Source organism: Macaca fascicularis, chromosome 8 (assembly GCF_037993035.2).
Source record: "Macaca fascicularis isolate 582-1 chromosome 8, T2T-MFA8v1.1".
Classification (NCBI taxonomy): Eukaryota; Metazoa; Chordata; class Mammalia; order Primates; family Cercopithecidae; genus Macaca; species Macaca fascicularis.
The window spans coordinates 67229179-67253960 of record NC_088382.1 but is presented as its reverse complement, the minus strand read 5'-3'; the positions used below and the strand labels follow the sequence as shown (position 1 = coordinate 67253960).

At 40.3% G+C, this 24782-nt stretch overlaps 1 long non-coding RNA gene across 3 annotated transcripts in view; it reads right to left on the bottom strand.

Moving 5' to 3' along the window:
• LOC102128875 (uncharacterized) overlaps window positions 1-24782 on the bottom strand; it is a 196242-nt gene that overhangs the window by 89562 nt on the left and 81898 nt on the right. For 2 of the 3 annotated variants that reach the window (XR_012416925.1, XR_012416926.1), the window contains exon 4: window positions 6935-7051. The exons of the other annotated variant lie outside the window; for it this stretch is intronic. This is a non-coding gene — a long non-coding RNA (uncharacterized lncRNA). The remainder of the gene's footprint in view (window positions 1-6934; window positions 7052-24782) is intronic. 3 annotated transcript variants of the gene reach the window in all.

The following is a 24782-nucleotide window of genomic DNA, read 5'->3' as shown; positions in this document are numbered from 1 at the left end:
GATTAATATTTAAATAAATTTTAAGCACTTAAACGTACCATGGGAAAGGAGGGTTGAAATAAAAGCAAATTTTTAAAACAAAGTAATTCCTTAATTTTTAAAAACTTTAAGCCAAAGAAAAGTCAGGATTCAAATAAATAAATATGGCTCATTTTACTAAGTATTTAGATTTACAGAATCTAAATGTATGCACGTATGTAAATTAGTATTTACATGTATAAAATGCATGTGACGTAAGTATCTATATAATTAATATCACTGTTTAAAACATATAAATTTTCAAAATGGCAACTGATATTATCTTGCACTACTTTCTCACATCAGAAATGATTTTTTTGTGAAAGATGAGAGGACAAGCTTCAGTTGAGACTCATTCCTCATTCTCTAATTTTAAATCTCTCAGCTTGCTCAGGCCAGGCAGGTACACATGAAATTTTTAAGAATAGAAGGGTGTTGATAGTTATTATAATGTGTCTTTTACATAACAAGTATTCAGTTTATATTTGATGAATAAATAGATTTTTTAAATGAATAAATGCAGTTGGGAAGTTTTATATTTTAAAAACAGATACAAATAAAGTAGTATTTTCACAATGGTAATAGTTACTTATATTCACTATTTTTATTTTCATAATAATAACACTAAAGTGATTAATATTTAATTATTGGCATGTATGTAATAAAACTACACATAATAAAACATGTGTTTAATAAAATATGTACATATATAAAACTACTATCACAGATAAAGGTTATCTTCACTTCCAAAGACACTAAAAGTTCACAGACTATACTAATCCATAGAAATAAAAATTTAAAAATAGAAAGAGGAATTATTTATATCTGTGCAAAATTCATATTTCTGCACTTCCTAAGGATTATTTCATTAATAATAATTATGCTATATGCTATATGCCAGGGATGCCCAATCCCCTGCTTAGTGAAGAAATCACAAATCATAAAAAGGAAAAACAGTTCATTATAATACAATTGTCCCAAAATAACAAATTTTATCACATTTGGTACATATTTTCAGATAAAGCAAGACCATAGTCAGTTTGTGTGTGTAATCAAACTGAATGTCATCTTCACTTGATACACCAAAATACATTTTCACATGTCAACATACTTCGGTAGGTATTACTTTCAGTGGTCACACATGATCTCTTACTATATATTTACTGAAATTTATTTATGAGATTTGTTATATGGATTCTCCTTAACACAACCATATTTTAAGCACTGCTGAGAAAAACAAATTGCATGTATCTCTCGTTGTTTCCTAAATATATTTAAATATAATGGAATTGATCAAGAAAGGGCATACACATAGTTTAAATGTGATACTTACCACCCAACTGACTTTTTGAAAAGTCATCAGCAACTTAACTTTAAGCAGCAGTGTAAATATCACTGCTCCTCATCCTCACAAACTTTGAGGACAGAAAACGGTATTTTATTCCTTTTTTAAATTAAATTTGTTCTCATCAGAAACACTAAATATTTTTTTCATATGTGATAGGTGACTTGCAGAGCTGGAAAAAGTACTTCACCCAATTTTAGAGATTTTTTCTTGTTGATTTGGAAGAATTCTCTGTAAAATGAATATCCGTTTTTAATATATACACACAAAAAAACCATGTGGCAAATATTGTACAAGTATGATGTCTTTTATTTTATCTTTTTCTCATATGCAGGGTGATTTAAATTTAATTTTGCTAAATAAACTTCAGACTGCTTGCTTGGGAAGTTCCTAGGAAGATCTTTGTCAACACAAAAATGTATCTGTATAAATAGGCATTTGTGTTTTCTTCTGGTATTTTTCTCATTTTGCATATTTAAAATAATCTATATTCAATGAGGAACTTATTTTTGTGACATAAAAATCTAGCTAGTTTCTTCCAAAAAGCAGGCATTTCATTTATAAAAATAACTCTTTTCCTACTAGTATAAAGTCTCGCCATTACCATGTTACAGATTCTTACCTATACTTGGGTGTTCCTGGATTTTCTATTCTCTTGCATTCATTTATCTATCTTTTCAGTTGTTAGCAAACTATTTGTGGAAATTAATAGCACATTTTGATATCTAGAAAGGCAAGACATTTTTCTGCATTACAAAAATGTTACGTCATCACAATACTAAAAGACTGCATGTGTAATTCAAAAATGTTAACTTTGATAACTTTAGGTAAAATTAATAAAGATCTCACACTTTGAGAAAAATGAGTCTTCTTATTCAAGAACATGAACCATCTTCTCACTTCAAAGTTTCCTTCTAAGGTCTCTCAGCAAAGAACATATTTACATAGGCATTCATTGATATAAAATATTGGATTTTAGTCAAAAAATTCTTAGCCCAGAAGGTGATATATTATGGGAATTCTTTCTTTCATTATGTACCTTTCTATAATGTATCTAACATTATCTTCAAACGTGTACATTAAAAATAAAACGATATATACTTAATTTTGTTAAATCACTTTAAAGTTCTCTCTAAAGTGCTCTGTAAGAGGAACTGGGGGTAGAGGAACCAGCTAAAAGTTTTGGATTCTTTTTGCTGCTCATAAAGATGGCCTGGGCCCTCCGCCTCCAAGGCGTCCACATCACAGGCGCTGCGGAGTCCGCCTGGGAAGAAAGCCAAGAGCCCTGGGGACTAGGACCGCCCGCCCCGCACACCCCATCCTTTCCACGCCTCCCCTGGCCCCCAATCTTCAAGCCCCCAACTCTGAAGGAGGTGCTTCTCCCCACCCGCCCGCCTCCTCCCTCAGTCCCCAGCCCGCAGTTCCTGACATCTGTTCTTGCAGGTTTCAGACTGGTCTTTTCTCTTGAGCAGGAAGCTCCGCTGCAGCTTCCACGCGTTTCCCTGGACGCAGCTTTGTAGATCATCCCGACATCCTCATCTGGGGTCTGGTACCAGGGGTCAGAGAAGATGTGGTTACTCCAGGAGCTCAGGCACACCTGGCCCTTCTGGCTCTCCACAGCCACGATCTTCTTCATGGCCCGGCTTCAGAGACGCCACAACTCGCCCTCGCCCTTCCCCTAGCCCAGGCCCCGCCCAGCCCCCACCGGGCCAGCACCAGAAAGCAAGGTGGTCTGGCCCAGACCTCAGACAGGGACCCTCCCACCCTAGGACAAGGACGTCTCCAACCTCTGGGAGAGTAAGTAATATGCGGAGCAGAGTCGTTGGGCCCCAGCGCCCATGGGCACCTCAGAAGGCAACGGCCTCACGCCTGGCCAGAAACCGCCCTGAGCCGCGCACTCGCGGGCACCGCATGCAGGTGGCAGCTGCTGCTGAGGCGCCTATGGACTGGCGGAGCTCCCCAGACCGGAGCGCGCTGTCCCAGGTGCCTCAAGGCCCGCCTAACAGAGCTGCCTCCTTCTGCTGTTCCTCCCCTGCCCTCTGTTGAGCGCGAGGTCTTGGGTGCTGGGCACTGTGCAGCTGCCTAAATGGGACTGAGTTACCGGTTCCCCACTCCTGCAGCTGAAGGACCAACCGCCCGAATGAGGCGCTGCCAGGGTGTCTGGCACCGGGGTCCGCACTGCTGGTGGCTCGGGCAGCGTTGGGAGTTGCCACCACTACTACTGCGCGCCGTATGCAGATGACAGCTGCAGCTGAACCCAAGGCGGAGGCTGGCATGGCTGGTCCTAGACGGCCTTCGGGTCTCCGAGTGTACCACCCTCCCATCTTCCTTGCCCTGCTCCCAGAGAACGAGGTCGCCAATGCTGGGGACTGTGCAACAGCCTAAATTCGATGACTGAGCAGCGGGTTCCCGCCCTGTAGCTGCCAGGCCAAGCGGCTCCTCGGTGACGTCTGGTCCTAGGTTTTGCGCTGTTGGTGGCGTGGGCACGGTGGGAGGTTGCCACAGCTGCTTCCCTGCACCCTGTGCAGGTGGCAGCTGCAACTGAGCCGACGATGGACGCTAATAGGGCTGATCCTACATGGCTGAGGGTCGCTTAGTGTACCTCCCTCCAACCCCAGGTTCCACTCTTTGTTGGCCCACGCACAGAATATGAGGTCCTGGGAGTTGGACAATATGCAGCAACCAGAATGGGGCTGACTTGACATTTCTCACTCTCCTGCAGCTGCCGGGCCGACCGCATGAATTAAGCGCCCGACCCTGGGTTCTGCATTGGTGGTGGCAGCGGGCAGGGCAGGGGTTGCCACCGCTGCTGCAGGATGCCATGTGCAGGTGGCAGCTGCAACTGAGCCCATGGCGGAGATCGACTGGGCTGGTCCCAGACGTCCTGAACGTCACCGACTGCATGGCCCTTTCACCATAGGGTCAGATATGGAATCCTGGCCAGTTCCGAGAGCTCGGCGTCGAGGGTTCTGAGCACTGTGCAGCCACTGGGATGCGCTGAGCACCGGTTCTCATCCTCCCGTTGCTACAGCACCGATCGCCTGAATTAATCCAAGTGGCAGCGTCTCTCCCTGGGGTCCGGGGCTGGTGGTGCGGGCAGGGTATTGGATTGCCATCTGTGCTGCCGCACGCCATGTGCAGGTGGCAGCTGCAGCTGAGCCCACGGCGGAGGCTGGCAGGCCTGGTCTCAGAGAGCCTGAGGATCGCTGAGAGCACCGCCCTCCCTCCCTAGGGTCCGCTCCTCTTTGTCCCGCGCCCTGAGCCCCGGGTCGCGAACGCTGGGAACTGTGTGGCCGCCAGGTTCTCTTCCTGCAGTTACCGGTTCCCTTCTTGCATCTGTCCTGCCAACTGCCTGAATTAGAAGCCCTGGTAGCCTCTGGCCTTGTAATTTTCACTGCTGGTGGCGCGGACAGGGTCGGGGGTTGCCACCCCTGCTACCGCGCCACATGTGCAGGTGGCAGCTGCAGCAGAGTCCATGGTGGAGGTTTGGAGGGCTGGTCCCAGACAGCCTTAGGGTCGCCGAGGACACCAGTCTCCCATTCTAGGCTCTGTTGTTCCTCCCATTCTAGGGTCTGGCTCCGAATATGGGGCTTCCCTCAGAAGGCCTCCAGGTCGCTAAGTGTGCCTGCTGCCAGGCCTCAGGGTCCACTCCTCCTTGACCTTCATCTGGAGAGCGGCCCTGTTGCCAGATAATCTGAAGCCAAAGACGATAGAGCTGAGCTGTGGTTTTGCCCATTGTTCCACAGCCCAGCCAACTACCTGACTTAGCAGCCACCATGACACCTGGTCAGGGGATCTGTGCTCCTGGGGATCACGGAAACTAAAGTAACAATTGAATATCAATTACCACCTACCTGCTTGGAGGTGTGAAAGAATGTTTATAAAGCAGTTACAAGATCTCCAGAGAAAGGCCAACTTAATATAAAGAGAGACTTTCTTACTAATGGGTGAGAGCCTCACCTTTAGGAAGTCCATGAATTTTCTCTGCAGTGATGCAAAACGAAGGGAAAAACAAGGCAGCTCCAGAAAGGTGAGATGTGTGAAATTAAACTGGTTATGAAGTCAGCCCAGTTTCAGGAGTTTTTTTCCTCTTCCCAGATGGATGTGAAAATCCTAGAAAGACTCCAAGGGCCACCTCTGTGTTGAGAAGTGGCTTTCTAATGGGTAGGTTTCTGAAAGGTTCGTTATAGACATGTAGCCTCTGTCTCTGATGTCAGAGATTTTTAGTAAAGGATGTCCTTTGATCTGCAGAACCTGCTCTACCTGAAGATCAGCAACCATTTCAAGCGGAGCCAGTGGGTGTTGAGCTAAGGATGGAGTTGCAGCATGAGATCTGAGGTGACACTGGGCTGAGGAATTTCCTCAACTACATGGAAAGAGGAACCTGAAAGCTCTACCAACCAACATGTGTATCAGTTACCATTTGTTTCTTTCTTTTTAAATACAAATGATATGAGTTAGAAGACATTATAGCTAACCTTACTAGGAAACTAGTAAGATTCTATTGGGATGAGCCATAGCTTGTGGCTTTGTCCATATGTTCTGTGTCTGACAGAGAGGCAGCCTTGCCATTGGTAGTGGTACAGCAGGACTCTGTCCAGCACTGTCAGGCTTAGGTTAAGTATGAACTGATTCTCATTTTTAATAAAGCTTGTCTCGTCAGGTAATATAGAGATCTTGCTACCAGAGATTCTCACCCCCAATATTTCCATAGACTTTTCCTTTAACTTCTTTTATTAAAAATGTTTTACATTTAATAGAAGGCCATTCAGCCCCATACTGGCAGCTGCACTGAGCCAGACAAAGTGGCTCATGCCTGTAATCCCAGCACTTTGGGAGGCACTAGATGAGTGAGGAGGGCATGAGTGAGGAGGGTAGGTGGGGATGGGGGGAGGGTTTTGTAGGAATGAAGTGCACTGTAGAAAGCAGAGTTGGCTGAGTACTCAGGGCTCCCTGCAGGTGTCCCTGCAAGTAGAGGGAAATGTGAACTGAGAGGTGGGGACTGTGACAGGACTTGCATTCCTCAGTCAGGCTTTTTCCTGCCACTGTTGACAATGGAAACCTGGGTGTGCTTGCTCTTGTAGATTACTCATCAGCACGGCCTTCTATTTGTCATCGTTCCTCCCAGTCAATCCTAATACCTCACCCGGAACTGAGCTTTCAAGCATTTAAAAGTTTAATTTTTAAGGCTAATCTTAGCAATTCATAGTTGATAATATTGTACTTTGGAGGAATGCCAGGTACATGAGAAATGTTGAATTGTTTAATCTTAGGGTAAAAATTTCTCCAAAACGTTATTTCTGAAATGACAGTCACTAGTTGAGCATTTATTTGGCAGAATTGACTGTTCATGCAGACAGTATTACACACCTTATCAGTGTTTTCCAAGTGAATATCTGTCTCCATTTGAAAATTGAGGCTGGGCATGGTAGCTCACACCTGTAATCTCACATTTTGGGAGGTCAAGGTAAGCCGATCACTTGAGTTGATGAGTTTGAGACCAGCCTGGGCAACATAGTAAAACCCCGTCTCTATCAAAAATACAAAAAAATTAGCCACGTGTGGTGGTACCTGCCTGTAGTCCCAGCTACTCGGGAGGCTGAAGTGGAAGGATCGCCTGAGTCCAGGAGTTCAAGGCATGGCAGTGATTGTGCGAGTGCACTTCAGCCTGGGTAACAGAGTGAAGCCCTGTTTAAAAAAAGGTATGATGAATAGTGTACAGAAATCAGATTTCATATTGCCTTAAAATAGTGCCTGTACTTTATCTTCTTATTTAAGGTAATTTACTAAGTAAAACATTTTCTTGCTAGATTGCACGAATAAGTACATAAGGTCCCCAAAGAACTTCCTCTTGTCTTTCTCATTTTAGGAGATGAAAGTGTCATAGAAGTCACTAGCAGTGGGAACTGGCAGTTGAGCTGATTTAGGGGTTGGTCCAAGCCTGGGGAAGTGCGAAATTGGGTCTCGTGCTTGTTTTCCACTTGAGGGAGGGAATCTTTTCCAGCTCAGGACACTGAGAACCTGAAGGTTCTTCCTGACTGAAGCTTCACACCTTAAGTTGACTCACATTTGAACTGCCAGCGCAGAGACTTGCTTGCTCAACGTGTGCCTATTGTTCACAAGGCTTTGATTCCACTCTATTTAATCCACTGTGACAGTTTATGTCACCAGTCTCTTGCCTTCTTGTTTCAGGGAAAACAATGGGGCACCAAGGTTCCCACCCTTCCTTTTCACATTTATCTCCTTTCCCGAGCAATACTCCCTCTCACACACCTGCACGTGTACACATACACTTACTCACCTCCTTATTCACACACACAAAATTACACTTTCACTAACACACAAACACACCCTCCCACACAACCACTCAACCCTCACACACACACATATAATCACACCCTCACGCACACTCACACACACAGTCACAGCCACACACACACACATCACACCTCACACACAATCATTTATACCATCACTCACAGTCACTCACACCCTCACACATACACAAATACACCCACACAATCACAGTCACTCATACCCATACACACACTCCCTCACACACACATACATGCAATCACTCACACCCTCACACACATACACCCATACAATCACTCATACCCCACTCACACACCCTCACACACACACATGCATGCACTCACACCCTCACACACATACACCCATACACACAATCACTATACCCCCCCCACACACCTTCACACACATACATGAAATCACACTCTCACACACATACACCCATACAATCACTCATACTCCCACACACCCCCTCACACACACACTCTCACACCCTAACTCACACACACACACCCACACACACACACCCACACACACCCCCTCACACACACATACACATGCACTCATACCCTCACACACATACACCCATACACACACTCATACCCACACACACACCCTCACACACACACATACACCCATACAACCGGCTCATACCCACACACACACCCTCACACACACATACATGCAATCACTCACACCCTAACTCACACACACACCCATACACACACACCCACACACACCCCCTCACACACACATATATGCAATCACTCACACCCTAACTCACACACATACACCCATACACACACTCACACCCACACACACCCCCTCACACACATACATGCAATCAGTCACACCCTAACACACACATACACTCATACACACAATCACTCATACCCACCCACACACACCCTCACACACACATATACATGCAATCCCTCACACACACACATACATGCAATCACTTGCACCCTAACTCACACACATAAACCCATACGCACAATCATTCACATCCAGACTCACACACACACCCTCACACACACACCCTCACACACATACATACATGCAATCACTCACACCCTAACTCACACACATACACACAATCACTCACACCCTCACCGTCAAGTTGGAATTTCTCCACAAACCACCAATCCAGAGTGTTACATTATACAGCAGAGTCACCCAAATCCAGGCACATTTCAAAATCAGTGATTAGCTTCCAGATATTTGGTAGCTCACTTTGATACATTTTAAAGTTTCATTTTTTAATCCAAACTTTAAAAATATAATTCAAAGTCTACTTGAAAATAAATATATTCATAGAGGATAAGTAAGGTCACATTTACAGTGTGTCATAAAGTTCTCCAACCACTATGAATTGTACATAATGACAGCAATACACCGAGCATATCCTTGGCATCTGTCTCCTAGGGTAAGGGTGAAGTGTTACTTGATAGAAGCTAGATAACTTCTCTCCTGGTCACGACTGGGTTAGTCCTCCTATGTCATTCTGCTTTTATGCCACAACCTTTTAACTCTTCTCTGATTTATGAATATTTGGGTTAAACACATTTTTTTCTATCAGAACAAGTATACTAATTGCTAACAGTTCTGCCTCCTGTCTAGAATTTTTTAAAGCTCATCGTTTAAATTATATAGATGATCTGTCTCAGATAATCTTAATATACCTAATTTAACTGCCTTATCTCCATGCATTTCTGTGTGTCATTATACAGCTCTGTACTTCAGGGGATGTCAGTGAGAATGAGCATACAAAGAGGGCATAAAAATGTGCACCATTTACAAATGTATGTGAATATTGTTTTGTGCTTTAGTGAGAAAAGTTATATACAATTTTACAGTTCAAAAAGCAGCAAAAAGTATCTTCTAGAAATCAGTACAAATATTAGATGGGATTAGATCGCAAAGAGAGTAGTAACTTGGTGCATGGGAGGGGATAGACTGCAATCCATAATGATGTAGCATAGAGAAGATTCCAGAAGCAAAGTATAATCCTGATGGGTTTTTGACATGAGTCATGAAACTCTCAGTAAAACAACAACAACGATATATGTATATATTCTAAATTTATCAAAACAGAAAGGTAGGTGTTGTTGGGTTGGTTGTGTTCGATGAAGAAGCATGACCCTGGTATTGGAAGCCAAAGAAACATAGAGAGCCACAAAAGCACAAAGACACTGTTTGTGTGCACTGAACTGTAAGAGAGGGAAAGAATGTGCAGCGGGCATCAGAATTGGAGGAATGAAGCAAAATCTGCCATTCTTTAATACATTACCTACAACTTCAGGTAGACACATGCCCAGAATATTTGGGAACAGACAATTCTCCAGATGAAACATTTCTATTTTCCATAATAACCTGTGATTCTTTTGCCTACATGCATCCTCATAGCCTGTTCTAATTGATCCCTAGCATAAATACAGTAAAATAGAGTAAAATACATTATTAAAAACATAGGCTTTGTGATTCACTCAATGGTTTGAGTGTCAGTTCCACTATTGTGTGCCTGTGTCACCTTATGCACATTATTTAAACCCACTAAGATTCAGTTCTTTCCATATGGAAAATATGGATAATAATAGTATCTCTGAGAAAGTGTTATTGAAAGAAAAATAATAAGTCCAAAGAATTATTTAGCAAAATGCTCAGTAAATCATAAGTATGCAAAACATTTTAGCTACACTTTTTTCACAGTGGGCAGAAAGTTCTGGTTCTGGCTATTTTGGGGACATGTTCTCTCTACCATCTTTATCTCAAACATGGAAGAATTTAGTCATATGATGTCATGACCCTTTTGTGTTTCACATTAAATGAAACTATTATTTTCAATGTTTTAACTGACGGGGCAATGAGCAAAATGTTTTATAGTTTAGCATTTATAATGTAAACACCATGATAAAGTTATGCTTTGTCACCTTGCTATTCAGAAATTTCACATAAATTAATATTCCAATTCTGTATTTTGAAAATTTGATAGTAAATATTGGTTCTGATGTATAAGCAAAGCATAGAGAAATCATTTTATACTGCCTGTCAATGCAAACCTTGCTAGAAGAAATCCATTGAAAATGTTCATTATTATTTATGCTGTCTTTTTATTTTATTATACTTTTATTGTATATTTACCCTACTACAGAATTATAACCCTCTATAGTTGATATTTTTATTTTGTATTCGCCTGGATTGATGTAATTTTGCATATATCTGCCTATATACAAATATAAAATCACCAGTTAGGAAATAATGTATAATCTCATTCAGGAAAGACTTCCTAAATGTTCCTGTTACAAAAAGTCAGTAACTTGTTCCTTTTTGTGGTATCTCTTGAGAACTTATCCATTCCTTAGGCTCTTAGTATCGGAAGATAAATAAACAGATGGTTGTATGAAATGGCAAATGTTGGAAGCTAGCTAAGTAATAACATGCAATATGCTTTATGAAACAACAGTGAATTTTGAAAGCGAGATCAAATTTATATCTGTTTTTTTCATTGTTTTACACATAGGATAAGTTATGGATTTCTGAACAAACCTTAAAGAAACCAAAGATATGTAAAATATTAGATAATGTGAAACTCTTTTTTTGGAGTTGATAAACTTCAATATCCATAAGCCATCTATATTAACAAGTATTGACTGCAGCAATTCTGTCCCATAACATGATATTCCAGGTCAAACTTCTGCATCTCAAGTGATCTTTATAGCTGTTTTGCAGTTTATAAATTCTGTACAATGTGGCTCTGTGGGGTAGTTTTAATAAATCTTGATTATGCTATAAACATTAGTGCACATACTTGAAATGGCATTTCCAGTCCTAACAACATAAATGCAGGAATGGGTCTTCACTGCTATATGAAGTATTTGCCATAGAGTCCATAAAATACTAAGCATCATTTAAGTAATAAGAAAAAACAAAACAAATTATTTATCATTGACATACGACAAAGAAAGTTGATACCTATTATTTACAAATATTTAGAATAGTTTTAAGAGTCATAAAGAAGGCTTGCCTACCTTAGGCAAAAACTAATTTGTTAATTTTATAAGAATATAAGATTACATGTTGGGGAAGGACAAGAATTTGCTAAGATATGAAAGTCTTCACTCCTTATAGCAAGTAATTTTTTTCTACCCATCTCATCAGTTATGTTTGGTAAATGGAATCAAGTCATTCTATTCCATCCATCATGGTTTTTTTTTTTTTCCCCGAAATCTTAAGTTTGTGATTATATGTGGAGAAAATTTATGAAAATTCCTATATTGGCTAAAGAGAACTCAGCTTTTACATTTAGCATTTTGAGACCAAGAGAACAATGTCAACTGAAGGCAGATAAAATGCTGACATTTAATTAAATATCAGCTTTAATATTGTGTAATTTTACCACTTTACAAAACTACTAAAACTCGAGAATATAAATTAGTATTATCTGAAGTTTTCACACTATGCTGAAGATGTTAATAAAGAGAAGACAATGTTTAGAATGAACTAAAAGGGAAAAGGTAAAGGACTTGGATTATGTATTTCCTTCTCTTATTTCTTTCCTGCGTATCCCCCCACATTTTTAATATTTTCCCTTCCCAAATATCAGAGAGATTGTTAGCTTTCTGGACATCACTTTTATGTCCCTTAACTATCACTTACATACTTCTTTTCTTTCACCTTTTGCCTAACAAAATTCTTAAATTTAATCATTTTGGCTGACTAATTTTCTGTTCCGGATTGTCCATTCTGGTATTTACTCCATCTGTGGGGCTTTAAAATTAAATGTGTGTGTGTGTGTATATGTGTGTGTGTGTATGTATATATATATATATATATATATTTTTTTTTAAACAGAATCTCGCTGCCCAGGCTGGAGTGCAGTGGCACGATCTCAGCCTACTGCAATCTCTGCCTCCTGGGTTCAAGCGATTCTTCTGCCTCAGCCTTCTGAGTAGCTGGGATTACAGGTACAAACCACCACACCTGGCTAATATTTTTGTATTATTTCTTTTTCTTTGCTCTTTTTGGCAGAGATGGGGTTTCACTATATTGGCCTGGCTGGTCTCGAACTCCTAACGTCAGGTGATCCACTCGCCTCAGCCTCCCAACGTGCTGGGATTACAGGCGTGACCCACTGTGCTCGGCATAATTTTAGTACACCATGTTAACCAGTCTTGTCTCAAACTCCTGACCTCAAGTGATCAACCTACCTCAGCCTCCCAAAGTGCTAGGATTACAGGTGTAAGCCACTGCACCCAGCCAGAAGTGAGCTTTTATAAAGGAGGATATTGGTAGTAGTTTCATTAAATAATATAATTTTTATGATTTTCGTTTAAAATTTTCTCCTGATGCAGAGCACTGGACTCATGACAATGTTATATTGATTACAATTCATTACATTTATGGTATCAAAATTAGGGGTTCTGTTTGTTTGTTAAATAGTTAAATTACTTAAAGCACTTTTCAGTAACTTTACTGTTAATCCAGGTAGCAAATTAATTCAGTACTAGATATATCTAAAGATTGACTTATCCAATGTAGAAATGAAATTTTGGTGAGGCCCATGATGATCTTACGGATGACATTTGCATCATGAGAAAAGAGAAGCCTTCAAATATATAACAGCCAAACCATATCAACTGGTAAAGTAGGGCAAACTATTCTGAGATTGCCGGTGGTAAAATTGTTTATTTGTTTTGGTAAAATATCTGACCTTCTTTCTCAAGCCACTGTAAACCTAAGAAGCTTCTTGAGATTCCTAACTTCTGTGTTTACTACCAGAGATCCTCAATAATAGTAGATAATCAATAAAGGTATTCAAGTTTAGCAGCTTCTCATTTCTAGACCCATATTCTCTGATGAGGTGAAGGACTAGAGTGGAGATCTTCCTAGCCATAATTTCTTGTTCCAGATTAAGGGAGTGTGGTGTGTCCATGTTTCTGAAAGTCAGTTGTGAAACTTCTAGTGTGTGAATGTGTGTTTGATAGTGATGATTTTACAGTCTCTTGAACACAATGCCCAGGTTATGTGGTTTCCAATCACTTTTCATGATCCAAGAACGAGAGAGAGCCACATGGGCTGAGGTTTCTCAGAATATGGTTAATAAGCAATCTGGAGATGGACCCTGGGAGGTAGTGAAGTACCTCCTGGGACACATCATAGTATAGGAGTTGAAAGTACCATGTTTCCTGAATTCATCTGAGGCTCTATTGGTATCCGTAGCTTGTAGATAAAGCAAGGTTTATTATTTTGGTTCACAACTTTCCTATTTCCATCTTCAAAGTTTCCTTTAACCTTCCTGTTACGTTTACAGAGAGAGTTCCAAGTTTTTACATTTGATTCAAAATCCAAATTAAAAAGAGAGCAGTTTCTCTTTCTGTGTGTGTGTGTGTGTGTGTGTGTGTGTGTGTGTGTAACAGGAATAAATTCATAGGCCATAAACCGGGTGAGTTAAGTGTAGAATCCAACTTACTAAAGATCAGCACTTTACACAGTTACCTTGGCACTTCATTTGAAGCTTGATATAAGATAAAAAATGTCATGGTAATTGCGTCTTATATAAGGATCTTTTTCTAACCACACATAGGCTGAATAATCAAAATTAAAGGCAAGTAGTTTCTTACCTATAAAATAGTTTCTTATCTGCTTGTAGTTGATATACCAAGGAAAGATAAAAGATTAGCTATGATGCACTTTTGTACTGTGGAGAAAGAAACTCTAGACGAGGGGGACCAGGTAACTGCCATGCAGCCGCTGCTTAAACTAGTGCTTTACAAACTGGAAATCTGGAATTACCTGACATTCTTTAAAACATTGATGCCTAGAACTCAGCCCCAGAGATTTCAGTATTTCCGGTATATGATGTGACCTGAGCCTAAGGATTTTCCAGATTAAGGGTGTATGGTGTGTCTGTTTCTGAAAGTCAGTTGTGAAATTTCTAGTGTGTGAATGTGTGTGTGATAGTGATGATGGTACACTGACTTTTAGATAATTCCAACGCAAAAAAAGAAATCAAAACATATAACAAAAACCAAGGGCAACTGGTTTAAGCCAACATCAACATGACTTTTCAGCTATTCAACTTTCTCATTTTAAAAGAATTGCTAACAAATTCCTGCTTGGTAGGATTCCTGAAATGATTATATTCAAAGACAAAGAAACACTTAATAGTTTGAGGGACTCTGAAAGGATTATTAAAATTTTCTTTCTTTAACTTTTATTTTAAGTTGGGGAGTATAAATGCAGGTTTGTTACATAAGTAAACTTGTGTCATGGGGGTTTGTTGTACAGATTATTTCATCACCCAAGTATTAAGCCTAGTACCCCTCAGTTATTCGTCCTGGTGCTCTTCCACCTCCCATTCTCCACTATCAGAAAGGCCCCAGTGTGCGTTGTTCCCCTCCTGTGTGTCCGTGTGTTCTCATAATTTATCTCCCACTTATAAGTGAGAACATGTGGTATGTGGTTTTCTGTCCCTGTGTTAGTTTGCTAAAGATAATGGCCTTCACCTCCATCCATGTCCCACAAAGAATGTGATCTCATTCATTTTATGTCTGCATGGTATTCTCGATGAGTTTGCAACTTTGGTAATGGTGAAATACTGATAGATTTGAATTAAAAAAATTTTTTTTTAATTGGATTCTAACTGTGCCTCAAAATGTGTTTCTCCTTATAGTGTTCTCATATTCTGATATTACATTATTACTTTATGACTTTTGCAGCAGGGCACACCAGGGCTCGTGCTGGTTGGCAGTCAGGGGTTAGCCAGTTCCCTTTGAATCATTTTGATATCTTCGGCAAATCAGTTAACATTTTAGTGCCTCAATGGTTTATAAAATGCATGTTGTAATACATGCCCTAACTGTCTCCCAAATATATGGGGAGAATCAAATGTGCTAACAGATGAAAGTCCTTTAAAAAGTAAACTTACTAGTAACCTTCTACAAAAATAAAATCAGCAATAATTGCAAGCTGTGAGACAGGCAGCAGGGTAGTAATAAAAAGAATATTGAGCTGAAAAATCAGTATTCTTTCTCTTCCTCTTTTCTTTTCTCCTTAAAGATTGAGATCTGAAACAAATTGACAAACTATTATCATCTATTAAACACCTCAGCAATTGGTTTCTTCATATTATTTCCTGTACTATCATATACTACAAAATATTTAATAACTAAAAATTTGAAAGTTAAACATTAGAATGTGATTTACAGTATTATAATTGTTTGGTTTTTGACAAATCACATAATATTTTCGGTTCTTTGCCAGCATGAACATATGGTCCTTATTGTCATTTCTGAAATGTCACATTCAGATTCAAGTGCCTAATTGATAATATGATATAAAATAAAAATGATTAAATATTTATGCTGATTGTAGCAGCAATATTTATATGTTTTGAATAAAGAAAAATAGAGGTTTTTTTTAAATTATGCAAGCCAAATGAGAAATGAAGTAGGGGACTTGGTCAAACAAGAAGTGGTCACAAGCAGTGGTGAGTCCATCAGGATAAAGACATAAGATTCCCAAGGTAATGACAAAAGGCATTAAATTTGGACAAAGTTAATACATATCAGATAAAGCTAATGCTCCTGGGAAACCAAAGATGTAGTTGGCCTCTCAGTTCTTAAAAGAGCCTCAGAACACACTGAACATATCAGTTACAAACAGGACCAGTGGATTGTTTCTCGTTCTCTCTGTGGGGGGAGGGGTGTAATTAATGGTCATATATGCCTTTTAAAACAAGCATAGAGGATTCCCCAGCAAGACGGCTGAATAGGAACAGCTCCGGCCTGCAGCTCCCAGCAAGACCAATGCAGAAGGTGGGAGATTTCTGCATTTCCAACTGAGGTACACAGTTCATCTCACTGGGACTGGTTAGACAGTGGGTACAGCCCACAGAGCGTGAGCTGAAGCAGGGTGGGGTGTCGCCTCACGTGGGAAGTGCAAGGGGCCGGGGAACTACCTTCCCTAGCCAAGGGAAGCCATGAAGGACCGTGCCATGAGGGATGGTGCATTCTGGCCCAGATACTATGCTTTTCCTATGGTCTTCACAATCTGCAGACCAGGAGATTCTCTCAGGTGACTACACCACAAGGGCCCTAAGTTTCAAGCACAAAACTGGGTGACCATTTGGGACAGACACTAAGCTAGCTGCAGGAGATTTGTTTCATACCTCAGTGGCATCTGCAATGGCAGCGAGACAGATCCATTCACTCCCATGGAAAGAGGGCTGAAGCCAGGGAGCCAAGTGGTCTAGCTCAGCGGATCCCACCCACAGGGAGCCCAGCAAGCTAAGATCTACTGACTTGAAATCCTCACAGCCAGCACAGCAGTCTGAAGCCAACCTGGGACACTCAAGCTTGGTGGGGGAAGGGGCATCCACCATTACTGAGGCGTAAGTAGGCAGTTTTGCCCTCACAGTGTAAACAAAGCCATCAGGAAGTTCAGACTGGGTGGAGCCCACCATAGCACTGCAAAGCCATTGTAACCAGACTGCCTTTCTAGATTCTTCCTCTCTGGGAAGGGTATCTCTGAAAGAAAGGCAGCAGCCCCAGTCAGGGGCTTATAGATAAATCTCCCATCTCTCTAGGACAGAGCACCTATGGGAGGGGGTGGCTGTGGGTACAACTTCAGGAGACTTAAACATTCCTGCCTGCCAGCTCTGAAGACAGCAGCGGATCTCCCAGCACAGGGCTCGAGCTCTGGTTAGGGACAGACTGCCTCCTCAAGTGGGTCCCTGATCACAGTGCCTCCTGACAGGGAGACAACCCCAAGCAGGGGTCAATGGACACCTCATACAGAAGAGCTCCAGCTGGCATCTGGCAGGTACCCCTCTGGGATGAAGCTTCCAGAGGAGGGAGGAGGCAGCAGTCTTTGCTATCCTGCAGCCTCTGTTGGTGATACCCAGACAAACAGGGTCTGGAGTGGGCCCCCAGCAAACTCCAGCAGATCTGCAGAAGAGCGGCCTGTTAGATGTAAAACTAACAAACAGAAAGCAATAGCATCAGCATCAATAAAAAGGATGATCACACAAATACTCCATCCAAAGGTCAACAACAGCAAAGACCAAAGGTAGATAAATCCATGAAGATGAGGAAAAACCAGTGCAAAAAGGCTGAAAATTCCAAAAAGAAGAACATCTCTTCTCCTGCAAAGGATCACAACTCCTCGCTAGCAAGGAAACAAAAGTGGATGGAGTATTAGTTTGAGAAATTGACAGAATTAAGCTTCAGAAGGTGGGTAATAACAAACTCCTCTGAGCTAAAGGAGCATTTTCTAACCCAATGCAAGGAAGCTAAGAACTTTGATAAAAGGTTAGAAGAATTGCTAACTAGAATAAACAGTTTAGAGAAGAACATAAATGACCTGATGGAGCTGAAAAAACAGCACGGGAACTTCGCGAAGCATACGCAAGTATCAATAGCCAAATCAATCAAACGGAAAAAAAGATATCAGAGATGGAAGGTCAACTTAATGAAATAAACCATGAAAACAAGATTGGAGAAAAAAGAATGAAAAGGAATGAACAAAGCCTCCAAGAAATATGGGACTGTGGCCGGGTGTGGTGGTTCATGCCTGTACTCCCAGCACTTTGGGAGGCTGAGGCAGATGGATCATGAGGTCAGGAGTTCGAAACCAGCCTGACTGGCATGGTGATACCCCATCTCCACTAAAAAAATACAAAAAATTAGCCAGGTATTGTGGTGCTTGTAATCCTAGCTACTCAGGAGGCTGAGGCAGGAGAATTGCTTGAACCTGGGAGTTGGAGGTTGCAGTGAGCCGAGATCATGCTGCTGCACTTCAGTATGAGTGACACAGTGAGACTCTAAAAAAAAAAGAAGGAAAGAAAGAAAGAAAGAAAAAAACAGAGAGAGAAGGAAGGAAGGAAGGAAGGAAAAAAGGAAGGAAGGAAGGAAGGAAAAGAAAGAAAAGACTATGTGAAAAGACCAAACATACATCTGATCGGTACCTGAAAGTGATGGGGAGAATGGAACCAAGTTGGAAAACACACTTCAGGTTATTATCCAAGAGAACTTCTCCAACCTAGCATGATAGACCAACATTCAAATTCAGGAAATACAGAGAACACCACAGAGATACTCCTTGAGAAGAGCAACAACAAGATACATAATTGGAAGATTCACCAAGGTTGAAATGAAGGAAAAAATGTTAAGGGCAGCCAGAGAGAAAGGTTGGGTTACCCACAAAGGGAAGCCCATCAGGCTAACAGTAGATCTCTCTGCAGAAACCCTACGAAGCCAAAAGAGACTGTGGGCCAATATTCAACATTATTTAAGAAAAGAATTTTCAACCCAGAATTTCATATCCAGCCAAACTAAGCTTCAGAAGTGAAAAAGAAAGAAAATTCTTTACAAACAAGCAAATGCTGAGGAATTTTGTCACCACCAGGCCTGCTTTACTAGAGCTCCTGAAGGAAGCACTAAATATGGAAAGGAAAAACTGGTACCAGCCACTGCAAAATCAAACCAAAATGTAAAGACCATTGAAACGATGAAGAAACTGCATCAACTAATGGGCAAAATATCCAGCTAGCATCATAATGACAGGATCAAATTAACACATAGCAATATTAACCTTAAATGTAAATAGGCTAAATGTCTCAATTAAAAGGCACAGGCTGGCAAATTGGATGGTCAAGACCCATCTGTGTGCTGTATTCAGGAGACCCATCTCACATGCAAAGAGAAACATATGGGGCAAGGCGCAGTGGCTTATGTCTGTAATCCCCACATTTTAGAAGGCCGAGGTGGGCAGATCACAAGGTCAAGAGATCGAGACCATCCTGGCTAACATCATGAAAGTCCATCTCTACTAAAAATATAAAAATTAGCTGGGCATGGTGGTGTGCGTCTGTATTCCCAGGTACTTGGGAGACTGAGGCAGGAGATTTGCTTGAACAGAGGAGGTGGAGGCTGCAGTGAGCCGAGATTTTGCCACTGCACTTCAGCCTGGTGACGGAGTGAGACTCACTGTACAAAAAAAAGAAAAAAGGTACACATAGGCTCAAAATAAAGGGATGGAGGAAGATTTATCAAGCAAATGGAAAGCAAAAAAAGCAGAGGATGCAATCCTAGTCTCTGATAAAACAGACTTTAAACCAACAAAGATTTAAAAAGACAAGGAAGGGCATTACATAATGGTAAAGGGATCAATGCAACAAGAAGAGCTAACTATCTTAAATGTATATACACCCAATACAGGAGCACCCAGATTCATAAAGCAAGTTCTTAGAGACCCACAAAGAGACTTAGACTCCCACACAATAATAGTAGGAGACTTTAACACCCCACTGTCAATATTAGACAGATCAATGAGACAGAAAATTAACAAGGATATTCAGGACTTGAACTCAGCTGTGGACCAAGTGGACCTAATAGACATCGACAGAACTCTCCACTCCAGATCAACAGAATATGCATTCTTCTCAGCACCACATAGCACTTATTCTAAAATTGACCAAATAATAAGAAGTAAAACACTCCTCAGCAAATGCCAAAGAATGGAAATTATAAGCAGTCTCTCAGACCACAGTGCAATTAAATTAGAACTCAGGATTAAGAAACTCATTCAAAACTACACAACTACATGGAAACTGAACAACCTGCTCCTGACTGACTACTGGGTAATGAAGTTAAGGCAGAAATAAAGTTCTTTGAAACCAATGAGAACAAAGACACAATGTACCGGAATCTCTGGGACACAACTAAAGCAGTGTTTAGAGGGGAATTTATGACACTAAATGCCCAAAAAAGAAAGCAGGAAAGATCTAAAATCGATACCCTAACATCAAAATTAAAAGAACTGGAGAAGCAAGAGCAAACAAACTCAAAAGCTAGCAGACGACAAGAAATAACTAAGATCAGAGCAGAACTGAAGGAGATAGAGACACAAAGAAAACCCTTCAAAAAATCATGAATTCAGGAATTGTTTTTTTAAAGATTAACAAAATAGACCACTAGCCAGACTAATAAAGAAGAAAAGAGAGAAGAAGCGATAAAAAACGATAAAGGGGATATCACCACTGATCCCACAGATTTACAAACTACCATCAGAGAACACTACAAACACCTCTATGCAAATGAACTAGAAAATCGAGAAGAAATGGATAAATTCCTGGACACATACACCCTCCTAAGACTAAACCAGGAAGAAGCTGAACCCCTGAATAGACCAATAACAAGAACTGAAATTGAGGCAGTAATTAATAGCCTATCAACCAAGAAAAGCCCTGGAACAGACAGATTCACAGCCGAATTCTCTAGAGGTTGAAAGAGGAGCTGGTACCATTCCTTCTGAAATTTTCCAAACAGTAGAAAAAGAGGGAATCCTCCCTAACTCACTTTATGAATCCAGCATCATCCTGACACCAAAACCTGACAGAGACACAACAAAAAAAGAAAATTTTAGGCCAATATCCCTGATCAACATCAATGTGAAAATCCTCAATAAAATACTGTCAAACCAAATTCAGCAATGCATCAGAAAGCTTATCCACCACAATTAAGTTGACTTCATCCCTGGGATGCAAGGCTGTTTCAACATACGCAAGTCAATAAATGTAATCCATAACATAAACAAAACAAGTAACAAAAGTCACATGATTATCTCGATAGATGCAGAAAAGGTCTTCGATAAAATTCAACACCTCTTCATGCTAAAAACACTCAATAAACTAGGTACTGATGGAACATATCTCAATAAGAACTAGTTATGACAAACCCACAGCCAATATCATACTGAAAGGACAAAAACTAGAAGCATTCCCTTTGAAAACCAGCATAAGACAGGGATGCCCTCTCTCACCGCTCCTATTCAACATAGTATTGGAAGTTCTGGCTAGGGCAATCAGGCAAGAGAAGGAAATAAAGGGTATTCAAATAGGAAAAGAGAAAGTCAAATTGTCTCTGTTTGCAGATGACATGATTGTATATTTAGAAAACCCCATCGTCTCAGCCCCAAATCTCCTTAAGCTGATAAGCAACTTCAGCAGTCTCAGGATATAAAATCAATGTGCAAAAATTGCAAGCATTGCTATACACCAATAATAGACAAACAGAGAGCCAAATCATGAGCAAATTCCCATTCACAATTGCTACAAAGAGTATAAAATACCTACAAATACCACTTATAAGGGATGTAAAGGACCTCTTCAAGAAGAACTACAAATCAGGGCTCGAGAAAATAGGAGAGGACACAAACAAACAGAAAAACATTCCATGCTCACAGATAGGAACAATCAATATCACGAAAATGGCCAGACTTCCCAAAATAATTTATAGATTCAATGCTCTTCCCATCAAGTTACCATTGCCTTTCTTCACAGAATTAGAAAAAAACTACTTTAAATTTCATATGAAACAAAAAAGAGCCTGTATAGCCAAGACAATCCTAAGCAAAAAAAAATAACAAAGCTGGAGGCATCACACTACCTGACTTCAAACTACATTACAAGGCTACAGTAACCAAAACAGCATGGTACTGACACCAAAACAGATATATAGACCAATGGAACAGAACAGAGGCCTCAGAAATAACATCACACATCTACAACCTCCTGATCTTTAACACACCAGACACAAGCAAGCAATGGGGAAAGGATTCCCTATGTAATAAATGGTGTTCGGAAAACTGGCTAGCCATATGCGGGAAACTGAAACTGGACTCCTTCCTTACACCTTATACAAAAATTAACTAAAGATGGGTTAAAGATTTAAATATAAGACCTAAAACCATAAAAATCCTAGAAGAAATCCTAGGCAATACCATTCAGGACATAGGCATGGCCAAAGACTTTATAACTAAAACACCAAAAGCAATGGCAACAAAAGCCAAAATTGACAAATGGGATCTAATTAAACTAAAGAGCTTCTGTACATCAAAAGAAACTATCTTCAGAACAGGAAACCTACAGAAAGGGAGAAAATTTTTGCATTCTATCCATCTGGCAAAGGGCTCATATCCAGAATCTACAAGGAACTTCAACAAATTTACAAGAAAAAAGCAAACAAACCCATCAGAAAGTGGGTGATGCATATGAACAGACACCTTTCCAAAGAAAGGTGCAGCCAACAAACATATGAAAAAAAGCTCATCATAACTGATCATTAGAGAAATGTAAATCAAAACTGCAATGAGATACCATCTAATGCCTGTTAGAATGGCGATCATTAAAATGTCAGGAAACAACAGATGCTGGAGAGGATGCGGAGAAATAGGAACACTTTTACACTGCTGGTGGGAGTGTAAATTAGTTCAACCATTGTAGAAGACAGTGTGGCAATTCCTCAAAGATCTAGAAGTAGAAATACCATTTGACCCAGCAATCCCATTACTGGGTATATATCCAAAGTATTATAAATCATTCTACTATAAAGACACATGCACACGTATGTTTATTGCAGCATTATTCACAGTAGCAAAGACTTGGAACCAACCCAAATGATCATCAGTGTTAGACTGGATAAAGAAAATGTGGCACATATACACCACGGAGTACTATGCAGACATTAAAAAAGAATGAGTTCATGTCTTTTGCAGGGGCATGGATGAAGCTGGAAACCATTATTCTCAACAAACTAACACAGGAACAGAAAACCAAACACTGCATGTTCTCACTCATAAGTGGGAGTTGAACAATGAGAACAAATGATCACAGCGAGGGGAATATCACACACCGGGGCCTTTCAAGGGGTAGGAAGGAAGGGGAGGGATAGTATTAGGAGAAATACCTAAGGTAGATGATGGGTTGATGGGTGCAGCAAACCACCATGGCACATGTATACTCATGTAACAAACCTGCATTTTCTGCACATATGTCCCAGAACTTAAAGCATAATAAAAAAAAGATGCTGTAATAAAACAACTATTTAAAATTCAAAAAAAGAAGCATAAATGTGTATATGAGTGTAGCATGGATATACAAATCCATGGTCCATTATGTTCAATAATGATGTACATTTATGGCCTCAATTTAAAGCAAGTCCTCTCACACAGGACCTATTTGTCAACATTTATGAACATTTCCTGAGTTTCTTTTCTAGGTTAAATCCACTGACTTTACCATTCAGTAGCTGTTTCACTATTATTGTCACTATCTGACTTTAATATAGTGAACAGCAAATCCTTCAAATAAGGGTTTCTGATTTTATATGCACTATTTTAATTATTTTCTGACACAAATATATAATGTATATATTCCCATACATATTCCTATCCCAATCTTTACTGTAATGTAGCAATAATCATAAAATTTTCTGTAATATGGTTTGTTGTTAATGTAAAGACTGCATTGTTACCTCATGTTAAAATTGATATCCACTATTTCTCATATCTCAGTGATTTAAGACAACAGTTATTTTATTCTTGCAATATTGCCAGCAAGATTTTGCACAGAGCTTAGCAAGGCAGTTCTTCTTGTCCCATGGTATCGATGAGGATCGCCAGGGGATGTTGAGTTGGTGCTGGCTCTTCTAGAGGGTCCAGCACAGCAACATTTGCTTGTCAGCAACCTTAGCAGGGGAGTTGAAAGGCAGGACTCAGGTGCAACTTTTGAGCAAAGCACCTACATGGGACCCCATCAAAGGGCATTCTACTTGTGGACTTTTTGTATGGCAGTCTTAATGGGTCCCAGGAAGAATATTCCAAGAGTTTTGAAGAGTTTTGATTTTGGGTTTTTATTCTTGCTTTTGTATTTTACCAACAGATTTCTATACGTTCCCTATCATTTTCATGATACATGTATTTTAGATTTTAATTTTCTTTAGCATCTTGACCTTAAGCTTTAGATTTAATTTTTCTAGGTCACTTCAGTTATATTTCCCCTTGATTTGGTACCTCTTTTTCTTTACTCTCAAGTCTATGCCAAAGAGTAATATTTTCTAAATAAATGTAAATTGTTCCTGAATCTGCCATTTAAATACGTTCTTGAAATAGCTTCATAAGCAAATATGTCCTTGTATAATTGCCCTATTTGCATTCAATGCCAAAAGTAGGCCTATATTCAACAAGCATTTTTAGGTGTCGCCATATGCATAATTGGTCGTGCACTTAGGAGAATTCAAAAGTGATGGAAGAAATGAGCTCTACA